This window comes from Lasioglossum baleicum, chromosome 9 (assembly GCF_051020765.1).
Source record: "Lasioglossum baleicum chromosome 9, iyLasBale1, whole genome shotgun sequence".
Classification (NCBI taxonomy): Eukaryota; Metazoa; Arthropoda; class Insecta; order Hymenoptera; family Halictidae; genus Lasioglossum; species Lasioglossum baleicum.
This window is the reverse complement of record NC_134937.1, coordinates 3,437,799-3,450,609: the sequence shown is the minus strand read 5'-3', so window position 1 is coordinate 3,450,609 and position 12,811 is coordinate 3,437,799. Positions and strand designations below refer to the sequence as shown.

The 12,811-nt window shown below is 36.4% G+C and overlaps 1 protein-coding gene across 2 annotated transcripts in view; it reads left to right on the top strand.

Annotated features, from left to right (window-relative positions):
• LOC143212121 (uncharacterized) overlaps positions 1–12,811 on the top strand; it is a 278,017-nt gene that overhangs the window by 8,660 nt on the left and 256,546 nt on the right. The gene's annotated exons all lie outside the window — the stretch shown is intronic.

Below are 12,811 nucleotides of genomic sequence, written 5' to 3'. Positions count from 1 at the left end.
CGAACTTTCCATTTTTGCATAGAATGTTTTGTTTTAACTTAATTATGTACAGGGTGCACCAAAACTACTCGTAAAGACTAGAGATTCTGTATCTTTGGATCGGTGGAGATCTGTTCGAAGAATTACGTGCAAAATGATCTTGATCGGTTTTTTCAAGAACACACTTTTTATTGTTGCATCTTAATCTACTTATTGAGATGATAAAAAGTTTCAAAGAATATCTGCGTCGAGTCATCTCTGACGCAGTTGATGGACAAATTCGTAACACTTTGCAAAGTTACATTGTTTTAAATAAACAACAACTTTTTATGTATCACTCTCTCAAAACGAAAATTAGTATAACTTTGTTTTAAGAGTTCAGTTTTAACAGTTATTCTTATTTGATTAATAAACGTTCTGGAAAGTTGTACTTTTATACACACGTTAATTACGTTGGTCTAAGAAAGCTAGAAATATTTTTTTAATTAGTATTATTGCAGCAATTGTGTGTGTGAAAGCGGTACACAATAACAGAAAGAATATTGTAGTTTTGATCAGATGATTGAAAAACATCTAATTGATCTAAATGAGAGAAAAACACGCGAATGTTTGAATAACGTAAATAACATAAAAACTCTTTATTTAAATGCCTATGGAATTGACAGCTTTCAAAACTTGTCTATAACGCATTAGGGTTATATATTCTACAAAACTCTAACAACACAATTTGAAGAGATGTCTGAACAGACTAAATCGAACGTAATCACGAATATAGATGTTACATGGGAATGGTAATGGAGGATTGACCGCCGCAATAGGAAATTTACTAATTAAAATACTCAATTAGAAGACCGTCCGCTTGATATTGACTTGCTAAATGGGAATTGGGCGGAGTTGCTTCAGATAATTTTGATATACCAATGGAACTTACTGATCATGAATTCTCTTGGGAAATTGAAGCAAGTTTGGAGTCGATGGACTTTGACTTTGATAGACTTCAGTTTGTTAGGGAATAACTTACCCTAATCTCATAGCCACAAACATTATTAAAGTAACTCGTCACGTTGGGGAACGATTAGGTAAAACGTTAAAGCGAATCGAGTGAAACGTAATTAGATTATCCTTCTGTGGTACCCAAGAATATGTTTGATTATTTTTTGCTTCTACGTGAGAAATTGCAATCGCATTTTATGCAGATGGATTTCAACAGTTTTAAAACATATTCAGTTCATTCTAAATGATATTCGACGTATATTCATCAATATGCAAAATATTGTTTACATTATTAAATATTTTGGTATCTCAACAATTATTAATTTTAAGCATTATTTTATTATTCATTTTAAGCGTTATTTAAGCATAATTGAGTATTACTAGAATCCGACATAATACTAATTCATCAGTAATAACTGTGGCAAGAGTTTCATACCAAGAGCGTTAAGTTTTTACATACCAAACTGAAAATACATCAGTTTAAAGTTCAACTTTGCAAAAACTAGTGTGTGGTGCGCACTTACCCCACTCCACCTTACTTACTTTTAATATAACCGTAGATATACATACGAGTTCCTTTCATTCACTATCAGGATATGCAAGTAAATTACCATTTATCACAAAAGGAACATAGTACATTGGTCTTTACGATACAACTCAAGTGCCAAACGCTCGTCGTCCAGTAACGCGAACAACTTCTTCCCGCAATTAGTTTGCATAACGTTCTACTGTACATTATCCAGAAATAGTTAAACTTTAAAGTTCAGTTAGCTTGTGCACGTGGCGTAGCTACCGGACAAGCTGTTTTGTCTCTTTGTTTACAGAGTTTCGTTGGGGGTGGCCCGATCGGCGGAGCACATACAGGGTTAAGAAAAGTTAAATTGCGAATGGGATCTCGCTGTGGGTGGGAAGATCACGATTCGCGGAGATCACGGTGACCCACTTCCTCTTCTTTCTCACCCTTTTGTTCGCGGTCTCGGCTTGCATACCACCGAGCCGACCGGTACACGTGAACGTAGGCGGCCCGGCGGATACACACAAACACGTGGTCACAGAGGATAGGAGAGGTTCTATTAGCCGCGTAGGTACGTACCCACACATTCCTGCGGTTTCAGCAACATAACCGGATTACATCGGTTGCATAGGTGAATTAGAAGGCAAATGTTCGGTAAATTCGTTCCTTCCCCTGTCCTCGATTTAAACGTGGTATCGGCGCGCCACTTATTTCTTCGGGGATATATCAATGGATCAGTTTACAGTAGTACCCCGCGTGTTGCACAAAGCGGGACCGAATATGCGTGCGAAAATCGAGGTTGTTCAACGAAAGAGGCAGTCAAGTATAGTGATAAGTATAGTGATCGAGTATAGTCCGTAGACGGACTTACCCCACTCCACCTTAAGTAAAATAAGTAAATTTTGTTAGCATAATAAGAGGTCGAGCGTTTGGGACTCGGATTATACAGGCTATCCCAGAAATTTGAAGTAATTTTTGTCTTTACGCAAAATGTAATTTTGTACCCGTATCGCAACAAATTAGAGTGTAATGGAAATTTATTTTCTTCCTTTCTACTTTTAATACTTGATTGAATATAACAGTAGTTTCATGTTTTTCTAATGTTTTTTCTATTTTAAATTACACTTACCGATTTTTATTATAAATACAGAAAATCCGCTGTTTATTGATGACAAATGATTTGAACATACTGCGTAAATTTCATTCTTTATCCGAGTTCTTCTTTGTAACATTGAAAGTAAAATAACTTCTAAACTAATCATTTTTAAAGAGATATAACAAAATGCTGCATCGATTGGTGCATAAGAAAATATACGGTTCGATTTGAAAATCAATGTTGGCTTTCGCAAGTCCTTGACGCGTCCACGTACAATAAAACTACTATACATAATATGTTCATCTTTTGAAACCACTTGATCTCCATCCAAACGTTTCTCTCCGTGAATAATAACAATAACTTAAATCAAGGTGGTAATATATGGTGCCCCACCCTGTATATTAAGTACGAAAAGTAGTACTGTATAGTATTCGTCCGTGATAGCCAGCTAAAGAATGCGGTCTAGCTCTATCCCGGCTCCCGTACAACTACACGCATTGTCGCTATCGGCCGAAGACGATGACGAAGGGAGAGATAGTGGGTCGCGCCGACACCGAGTGAAATAGTATGGTATCACAGCATCGGCGTAACCTCTCAAGCCTGTGATGTCATCATTCTATTTCATTCGGTCTCGATATGACCTGCTGTCGCTCTTTGTCATCGTCCACGGCCAATGGCGACAATACGAGCGATAGTAAGGGAGTAAGGATGGAGTGAGAGCACAAACATTTTGACTAGCCAACATCTAACGGGCGAACAGAACATACTTGATAAATATAGCATAAGAATTAATGATATTTTAGAACCGTGATCTATCTCCACCCACCGCAACATCCTATTCGCAATTTTTTCTTAATCCTAGATTCCGTCTATCTGGCCATCTCCCATGGAACTCTGTAAACAAAGAGATAAAACAACTTGTCCGGTGTAACGACGCCACGTACACAACCCAACTGAACTTTAAAGTTCGACTATTTGTGGGTAATATACAGTAGAACGTAATGCAAACTAATTGCAAGTTGTTCGCGTTACAGGACGACGAGCGTTTGGCACTCGGATAATATTGTAAAGAGCAAAATTGAACCAGTGTATAACATCTTTGTGGAAAATAGTTATTCACTTGCGTATCGTGATGCAAAATGCAAGGAATTCGTATGCTATCTACACTTAATTTAGACATCGTACAATCACTAAAATAGAATACACGTTGAATATCATTTTGAATAAATTGAATATGTCTTAAAACTAGAACGAGAATTCCGTGCAAACGACTAGGATGCAACAAGCAAGGTTCTTCTGTATCTTCCTAATTGAGCAAATTTCGTGATTGAATGAACGCACCGTTAAAAAGTAAGCAATGTTAATAAAAAAATAACCCAGCTGTTTGCATAAGCTAGTATTGTTTAACAACATCAAGCACATTACGACAAGAACTTTCTGATCCGACGATGATATTTCACAGTAATACAAGACGACAATTAAAACAAAAAATTTCACATCATGCAGTAATTGACGAAAAAACTACTGGCAGCTGCAGTTTTTGCGAAAAGGTTAAATAACGAGCACGAGATCTTTTCACCAGCATTCTGTTCGCGCGATATTCCATTGATCGTTGGCAAAATTTACCGGGCAAATTCAATCCTAGTTTCGCTTGTTTGCCGCTGTTAAACATTTACGGGAGGCCCGGTCCGACGGAGATTTTTTAACCAATTTATCCTACGACAAACACAATCACCGTGTGCTCTCGCCGAAATCGCATAAATTTGAACGGGACTGACCGGTATTTTTCGGTTTTACAATTATCAAAACGTCCGAATCTAATATTTTCATATTGAATAGAAAATTCGGCCTGAAGCTTCACAGTCGCTGCCATCGCTACCGTCAAGCGTTTTATTAATTTCGTTGTACTCGATCCGCCATCCAAAATTGAGTGTGACCAATGAATTTAGTTCGAACCTAGTGTATTCCATGTGTTTTAATATGAACGCGAGTGGTGAAAGTTAATCGAAACGTGTATATAGGATTATTGTATAAGTTTGTGTTTGGAAAATGAAAGAAGAAATAATAAAATTATAAATAGTGAACACTATACTCTCTGAAAGATTTACAACAATGATGTCATATGAAATTGTTGATTTTCTTTTAAAACGAATTTGAAATATAAAGTGAAATGTATGCAGTGACTTTTTAAATCACAACTTTTGCAACCTCGAATAATTTCATATCACGATAAGAGATGCAAATCTGTATAGTTTATGAAATGCAGGGTTCATTTAAATTTTACATTGCTCGTGTCCCATTTTTTGCAACATCTACAGATACTTTCATTTGCAAGCGTTTCAAAGTAGGTTATACTTACAATTTATTGCGCTTTCATCTATAAATATTCATAGTTTCATCGGCTACCAATTATTTAAATAAAATGCTTGTAGATTATAATCATTGAAAAATGTATAATACTATGTTCATTCCATTCCAGCAATTTATCTTATGAATGCACTTATGATTTTTACACAAAATAAAAATTATATGCATTAAACCGTAGTTCATTCCAGCATCAACATCGCAGATTTCATCAGAGAGTGACTAAATTATTTTAATGTTGGGGAGTTTTTAGGGGTGCTTGTTAGGGTGGAACGAAAGAAGTAAAATTGTACGATTATTATCTAACAGTGAAATAAAGTTGCTTTTTATCTTTCAGATTAAGTTTGCACAAGTTGGGTTGTGTCAGATATATTTTTACGGCGCCCAAGAGATTTGAAATTGGAATTCCATGTTTTCTTACAAGCACTTGGAATTCTAATTGTACGTATAAGCTATTCATTAAAATCTGTGCGTTTACTTCGAATTGCTTTTTGGTTTCCAAAGAAGACATAGATTCAATTCTAGCCATTATGAATCCACATCTTGCAGCTCTGCCGCAGATGGCAGAGATGGATAGCAGACAATTGAAGAATTGTGCTCAAACTTAATAATTGTGGAGAATTTCCGGTGATTAATTTGAAATCAATTCAAGTATGCCTACCTCAGCTGCTAAATGTATTAAAAGATTTAAGTACTGATCAAAGGTTGCTTTTAGAAATGTGTCAAGCAATTTCTAGTAGCACATGTTCTCCTCATTTAGGACAGGGGGTCCCAGGTAAACTTTCTCATTCACGGCAGCTCACAATTGCAAATCGCATTCTTCGATTGTACATTAGCAGTGAAAATCCTTCGAAAATGATATATATTTTAACTGAATTAATATATAATGAAAATTTACGCTCCAGTTTGGATAATATCAACCCAAACTATCTTGTATTTATGGTTCTCAGCATCTGTGGCGACTGATTCAATTGTCGCGAAATCTTCCAGAGCATCTACTGAGTGTTTTTAATCCAGTAATATAAAAAAGTGGCTATTTTGCTGCTCCAGAAAATCTCCTCTTGGGAATTCATACAGATAAACGAAAAATCCAAGAACCATTTGTACAAAGGGGATTAGCAAAGCTTCGTCTGCTGTCTGCCGGAAAAGTGCATAAGATGGATTGATAATGGCTAGAATTGAATCATGTAAATCTGTCTCTTCTTTTGAAACCAAAAAGTAATTCAGAGTAAATGCATAGATTTTAATAAACATCGTACACGTACAATTAGAATTCTAAGAGCTTGTAACATTTTAGTTCCAATTAATTTCCTATATAATTAAGTTAAATAGTTCTTTTTCTAACTTTAAGTATATTATTTATCTGTCTATTATTTATCTATGAATATGTACAATGATAGCCAACATCGCATAATATACTGAAAAAATATGATATTTTTAATGATTTATTTCCCGATCATTTTCGAACAAATTACTTCTTTCACGAAAAGCTAAGCTAATGTTTGACTAGTTTGCGGCACCTTAACAAATTTATTAATCTTATTCAAATTTTAACAGCTATAGTAGGCTACTTCTGTGCTCACTATTAGAACACAGCAATAAAAAAAGATTTGTCGTCCATTCAAAACTGTCAACTTCGTTTACTGTAAACGAAAGTGGAAAGAGTGTTCAGCGAAGAAAAATTGTCAACAAATGACACGAACCTCGAAAGCACGGCGCTTGACACGTATGAAACAGGTTCGAAAACCTAAGTCTTAGGGGTGCGTGGGCCGGTGAAATTTGCATTCGCTGATAATCGCGACGCATTTGCTCGTTACCGAGTACCCGATAACGTTAACGAGGTTGTCGCAGGTTCACGCACGTCGTGCCTAAGTAAATTGGCGGGCAAACGTTCGGCAGGCTCCGGCAAACCAGCCAATTCGATTGCGGGGGAAGCAGGAATCGATAATCGAGTCGGGCCACGACTCGACCATGACCCGTTCCTGATTTTTCTACACCTTCGGCCCCCTTTTGCCGACCGGCGACCACCCACATCCCTCTCTGGCGTGCTAGAGAAGTTTTAACGCGGTCAAAGACTGCATAAGTACGAAGACACAAATTTTAAAATACTTAACCTGGACATCAATCTTTTCCTACTTCTTCGAATTTTTTTCGAAATAAATCACACGATTAATATGTTTCTTCTATCCATCGTATTTGTTGTTAATAAATGTTAAATGCTTTCGGCGCAACGGTTCGATCGTTTACTACCAATTATGAAGCAATTTTGCTAATTATCAAACAAAATCAACGTTTCGATCCTAGTTTAGATTTCAAGATTTATTTGAATCGCGTCTGTAAAGTAAATATGTTATAATAATTTCAAAAACTATTAAATGATTGAATATAAGGAATATTGTTCATAAAAATTCACTCACTTGCTTTGGGGAAATTAAATTTATAATAATTGTGTGGCACTAATTAGCGTAAATTCATGTAGCGCGTTTTGTTAAAAACGCCAAAGCGGCAGGAGGAAATTTTAATTTGAAATGCAATCACAATTGAATATATGTAAAGGCACCGAACTTATTTATACACCTAATATGTTCCATTAGTTTCGTTTGTGTAGGACATAAAATGTCTTATCATTTTACGGGAGTTGCTCAGACACACAGACACCCTATTAGAGAGCTACAGCGACTATGGGGGTTAACTTTGGCGATACATTTGGGTATACTGATTGTATTTTCGTAATTTTGTTCGAATTTAGAGGAAGAAAGCGAGTCGCGAGTTTGCTGGGAGTGGTTAACTCGAAGTTAACTCTGTTCTGCGCGAAGGCTGGTTAAATCCGCCACAACGCACCGAGTGCGCGCCAAAGCCATTAAGACGTCAGAACTCGAAAGTCCGCTTCTGAGTATCCGGAGGGCAATTTGCACTCGTGGATAATCGTGATACGATGTTCCGGCTGGGCATTACCAATCCTGTCAGATTGCTGTTTGAAATTCGTCCATCCGGGTCACCTAACGTGCGTACATAGTCTAACATCGTCAAATTTAGGGGTTGCACGACCCTTTTAAAAATGCTTTACGCGCATAGTAAATTCTCTGTTAGTGCACGACGCCTTTGGTATTTCATACCGTTTGCATTCTCCTAGGAAATGGAATAGTATATGAAAGATGTTAACATATGTAGAGTTTTTTAAAAATATTATTCATTACAAAAGGAGGAATACAGTCTGTACTGATGTACGGATCTTGACATAAAATATCAAGAACTTGATAAGAAAATAATGAGTTCTTTTAACGAACAACAATCAAAATATTTTTTAATCCTTTTTAGACTACTGACAAGTATTCATGGTACTTAAACGAAGCACTTTTGCACTTTTAAATTAAACAAGAATTTTTGTTGTGATTGACTTTCATAGAAATCTATTGTCGCTGTAATACTATATTGTAATAGTATTTTGTAAAAGTGAAGAACTACGATGTCATTTCATTGTTTTAAAATAGCTTCCGAGATGACAACCATCGTAGTCCATACATGGTTCATGTAGAATTTTATGATCGCTAATTTACTAGCGCACGACTTCTAAATAGTTTCAATTATTTTGTACTCACGCTGTATTTGATCCCACAACACACACTGATCACTCAAACACACCATGTTTTAAAAAATCACATATAATTCAATATTCAAAAAATTTCTAAATAAAATCAAGACTTGTTATATAATGCAAAGTAGACAGCGGGTCTTTACGCAAAATAAAAATTTTCTACTTGAATTTCTAAATAACAGTGTGCATTTGTAAATTCTTCTAATGTTCTTAATGTTTTAAATTACATCTACGCTGTCTAATTATAAGTTACAAAAAAGTTAGACAATGCTTTTTTTATAAGAAAAAGAGTTCTGCAATTCAAAATTTGAACAGCATACAAAAAGTTATTCATAGCTTTATAAACATATCGACAACCACGAAAAAGCAAGTTTTTTAGCATTGAAAACTAATGTTGCCGTTCATTGAACTATCTTCTACGAAACCATAGGCGTAGGTTTACAACGCAACAATTTCCATAATTAATTAATATTCTAAATATTCTTGAACAACGTGTAACACGAACTCGTAACACGAGCTCACCACTGAAATAATTCTCGAACGACTCAGGAACTTGAGGGTACGTAGCAAACCACGGAACACTGTGAAATAATTGCCGTCGCCGCATTATATCCGTCACTTAGGTCATCATTACATCACGTTCCGTGTCGTTTTGCGGGTGCAGATCGTGCCATTTCCTTGATATTATTCTCCGGCCCCTTCTCCCTGCGTTCACTTTCTGATTTGGCCGATCGTTAGGCGACTGCAACCACTAGATTCCGTGATATACACCGGTAATGGTGGTCTTTAATACTTTTTTCTTCGCAAACTCATTCTATATAAAAAGGAGAAAATAATTTTTTTAGACATTAGTGATTATAAATAAAAGCGTGGAGCGCTAAACAATATTGACGTAATCTTCGTGGGCGCTCCACGCTTTTATCTATAGTGACTAATGTCTAAAAAAATTATCTTCTCCTTTTTAGTGCATATTTTTTTATTTTCTACTTAGTCTTTTTCAAATGGAACGCAAGATATAGTAATACTAGTATGAAATAGTAAGATATAGAAACGTAAGATATGGAAATACGCGAGATACAATGAGGGGGTGACTGCGAGAGACGACGCACAGTGGCTAAAACTGATGAATTCTGTGTCAAAATCAAAGAACTTTCGATAGAAATGAGATAGAGCGACGAAATTTTTTTAAAATGAAAGCTGAAACTTTGCAGAATATGAAATAATTACGGAAATTGTGGTACGTACGTTTTTTAGCCTTGAGAAAATGCGTTAAACTTGCACAATTTCACGAAAATTGTGGTTTTTCGTCAAGTTATTTCAACGAAAAAATGATTTCACAAAATCCTCAGGTCGTAGACGAACTTTGAGACCAGATTTGAAATCAGCGTGAAAAAATCTATGGGAAATGATGTGTCGCATGTTTAAAAAAAATTTCTTCCGCGCGTGGTTTTGGAAAAACCACAATTTTCCTGAAATTGTGCAAGTTTAACGAATTTTATCAAGGTTATATATAAAAAACGTTCGTACCACAATCTCCATAATTATTTCATATTCTGCAAAGTTTCAGCTTTCATTTAAAAAAAATTTCGTCGCTCTATCTTATTTCTATCGAAAGTTCTTTGATTTTGACACAGAATTCATCGGTTTTACCCACGGTGCGACGTCTCTTGATGGAGTCCGAAATTGTCCGAAATGGAACTGAATGAACGGAACACCACACTGACTGAGCTCCTTCCGTGTTGTGTGAAACCGTATTGTAGTGTATGAAACCCAGACCCAGTACAAAACGGGGGTTACGTTCCGAAAACCTACAAAAAAAACAAACATTTTTTTGTGCATTGTACAAAGGCTTTCGCAATTTTATTGCCGCGTTAGAGCGTAACGTGTTATAGGGTGCCGTGTTGTAGAAGTGCTAGCTGTATTCTTAAAATAGCCTTATTCATCAGCCAAGCGCAAGTGCATCGAATTAAATTCAACAAAAATAATGTAGAAATATCCTAAAATCGTTCTATTCCTGCAATTTTGTATTTCGGTTATTCCGTTTGTCATAAATGTGTAAAATCCGTAGTCTAGATTGAATACAAAATACAGCTCACGGAGATAAATTTTCTAAGTTCCGGGTAAAATTTTTTTATTGGAGCACGTCCAATTAATTCGGATGCGGGTGGCTCTGGCGTACTAGAAAAAGCACGAACCAAAAATTCGACAATCGAGGGAACCCCGCGCGCCGCCAACGTGAACAAAAGGACAAGCGATTCCCGTCGGCGGGCATTAGAAAGCATTAACGATCGCATACACCGCGATCGGTCGTAACGTAGGCGCAATTAAACACTGCAGCCCGCATACATTCCAGCTCATGCATGCATGCATACGGTTACACGTCGATTGTGGAGCAATTACCGATCCGGCATTCGTTGTTTCCGCGATCGGCGCGATGTTTCAGGGGTAACTACCCCTACGCGTGTTCGCGTTCACGCGCGCAACGATCGACTGGAATTTTTGCCCTCGACACCGCAAACACATCGGGCTGAATTTTTCAGCGACTTGCATTTGCGTTCTGATATTGAATCGTTGTTGACCGCACCGGAAAATCAATTTCAATTCATCTCAAAATCTTTTTATGAGCCCATCATGTGCATGCATTTCGCGATCCCGGAGGATTTCATACGAGCGCCAGATTTTCCGTAATCTGTTCCAATGTTTGTATGTATCTACTTGTGTGCGCGGTTTATAGTCATGGGACTGACTGATATTCGTGCTGTCTGTCAAACGGATCGTTCATATTGTCTTATGTCGGTAACAATTGGAATATGGCTTGACGGATGACGGATGACGAGTGTCACTTTTGGCTGATTTATTACTTGTCTGGTTGCCTTCGATATGAGATTTTTGATACGTAGTCAATGCTTATTCAATGTGTCGAGGACACACTAAGTGTTCTAAAACTAAATCTGGAGATTAGTTGTAGGTTTTGACTATTGTTCCTTATAACTAGACTGCGGATTTTATGCATTTACGACAAAAATTGGTGGATGTAATTTAAAACAGTAAAAACATTAAGACAATTTAAGAATGTCCATATGTTATTTTCAATACAGGGTGTCCCAAAATTCCTTCAACAGCCGGAAATGTGAGCTTCCTCAGATCATTCGAAGCAACATTTTCCTGTGCAAAAATGTTATCTACGGCTTTGTTTAGGAGTTATTAACGAAAAATACGGACCAATCAGAGCGCGACCTAGACGCGAGTTGGCACAGTCTGCCCGACGCGCCAACTGTCGATTGGCCGACTGTGCCAACTCACGTCTAGGTCGCGCTCTGATTGGTCCGTATTTTTCGTTAATAACTCCTAAACAAAGCCGTGGATAACATTTTTGCAAAGGAAAATGTTGCTTCAAATGATCTGAGGAAGCTCACATTTCCGGCTGTTGAAGGAATTTTGGGACACCCTGTATATTAAAATTGTAAAAGTTGGGAATAAATTTTTATAGCGTTCCTGTGTCTTTTAATCGAAGAAGAAAATTTTTATTTTGCATAAAGATCCGCAGTCTACTTATAACATATGTAGACCTACAATATTACATACGATAGAGTTTATTAATAATAATTTACTGATCACTCTTCATTTCCATAATATTCTGGCGGAATTTATCTCAGGTCTAGATGAGTTAATACTTACGTAGATATTAACATTTTTAGAAGTTTTTATATGAAGCATTAACGTTTCCAATATTGCATGTCAAACCCTTTTACCACCATGCTCCTCACTAAGTATTATAAATTAAATCGAGGGCCGCAATAAAAAAAGCAGACTCGAAATAAAAAAGAAACACATTTTTTTTATTAACATTGCAGTTACACATACAAAATAACATACTTCGAAAACACAACAATATTACGAAAATACATATGAAGTATAATAGTTTTTTACTTTATTTGAATAAAACTATTTCATTCTTGTTTCGAAGAAACTTGGCAATGGTTTCCAGTAACCAAATTTTCAAAACTTGGTTGGATTTTGTTAAGCTGTAATTATTTTTGAAATTGATTGTACAGACTGGTCTGTTATTCTTGACCTTCCCGCAGTTTTATTATTTCTTAACGTTAAAAATAGTGGTTTGCACATGCAATATGTACTACCACTGCTACCGAACAAAGATGAAACACGCCTAATTTGGGACGTAATATATTGAAAAACCGTTAAACTAATAAATAATTGTAGAATTGTGGCATCCCAACATCCATATATTTCTGTTTCAATACGGAATCAC